The following is a 1,980-nucleotide window of genomic DNA, read 5'->3' on the forward strand; positions in this document are numbered from 1 at the left end:
AAGGGCAGAAAGAATAAAAACCACAATCACAGGAAACTAACCAAACTGACCACATGGATCACAGCCTTGTCTAGCTCAATGAAACTATGAGCCATGCTGTTGTAGGGACACCCAAGACGGATGGGTCATGGTGGAAAGTTCTGACAAAATGTGGTCCACTGGAGAAGGGAATGGCAAACCACTTCAGTATTCTTGTCTTGAGAACCCCATGAACAGTATGAAAAGGAAAAAAAATATGACACTGAAAGATGAACTCCTCAGGTCAGTAGGTGCCCAGAAGAGCGGAGAACAGCTACAGAAGGAAAGAAGAAGCTGAAGCCAAAGTGGAAAAAATGCCCAGTTGTGGATATGTCTGGTGGTGAAAGTCAAGTCTGATGCTACTAAGAACAATACTACATGGGAACCTGGAATGTTGGGTCCATTGGAAGTGGTCAAATAGGAGATGCCAAGAGTGAACAATGACATTTTAGGAATCAGTGAACTAAAATGGAAAGGAATGGGTGAATTTAATTCAGATGACCATTATATCTGCTATTGTGGGCAAGAATTCCTTAGAAGAAATGCAGTAGCCCTCACAGTCAACAATAGTCTGAAATGCAGTGTTTGGGTGCAGTCTCAAAAAAAACCCAAAATGATTTCTGTTCATTTCCAAGGCAAACCATTCAATATCACAGTAATCCAAGTCTGTGTCCTAACCACTAATGCCAAAGAAGCTGAAGTTGAACAGTTCTATAAAGACTTACAGGACTTTGTAGAACTAACAACAACAAAAAAAAAATGTCTTTTTCATTATAGGGGACTGGAATGCAAAAGTAAGAAGTCAAGAAATACCTGGAGTAACAGGCTAGCTTGGCCTTGGAGTACAAAATGAAGCCAGACAAAGGCTAACAGAAGAATGCACTGGTCACAGCAAACACACTCTTCCAACAACACAAGACTCTACACATGGACATCACCAGATGGTCAACAGTGAAATCAGATTGATTATATTCTTTGTGGCCAAAGATAGGGAAGCTCTATACAGTCAGCAAAAACAAGACCTGCAGCTGACCAACTCAGATCACGAACTCCTTATTGGAAAATTCAGGCTTAAACTGAAAAATGTAGGGAAAACCTCTAGGCCATTCAGATATGACCTAAATCAAATCCCTTATGATTACATGGTGGAAATGACATAGATTCAAGGGATCAGATCTGAGAGATTGAGTGCCTGAAGAACTATGGATGGAGGTTTATAACACTGTACAGGAGGTGGTAATCAAAACCATCTCCAAGGAAAAGAAATGCAAAAAGGCAAATGGTTATCTGAAGAGGCCTTACATATAGCTGAGAAAATAAGAGAAGGGAAAGCAAAGGAGAAAAGGAAATATATACCCGTCTGAATCAGTTCAGTTCAGTCGCTCAGTCGTGTCCGAATCTTTGCAACCCCATGAACCGCAGCATGCCAAGCCTCCCTGTCCATCACCAACTCCCGGAGTCCACCCAAACTCATGTCCATTGAGTTGGTGATGCCATCCAACCATCTCATCCTCTGTAATCCCCTTCTCCCCCTGCACTCAATCTTTCCCAGCATCAGGGTCTTTTCAAATGGGTCAGCTCTTTGCATCAGGTGGCCAAAGTATTGGAGTTTCAGCTTCAACATAAGTCCTTCCAATGAACACTCAAGACTGATCTCCTTTAGGATGAACTGGTTGGATCTCCTTGCAGTCCAAGGGACTCTCAAGAAGAGTTCCAAAAAATAGCAAGGAGAGATAAGAAAGTCTTCCTAAGTGAACAATGAAAGGAATAGAGGAAAACAATAGAATGGGAAAGATTATAGATCTCTTCAAGAAAATTAGAGATACCAAGGGAACATTTCATGCAAATATAACACAATAAAGGACAGACATGGTATGAACCTCACAGAAACAGAAGATATTAATAAGAGGTGGCAAGAACACACAGAAGAACTATACAAAAAGATCTTCATGACCCAGATAA

Source organism: Dama dama, chromosome 18 (genome assembly GCF_033118175.1).
Source record: "Dama dama isolate Ldn47 chromosome 18, ASM3311817v1, whole genome shotgun sequence".
NCBI classification, from domain to species: Eukaryota; Metazoa; Chordata; class Mammalia; order Artiodactyla; family Cervidae; genus Dama; species Dama dama.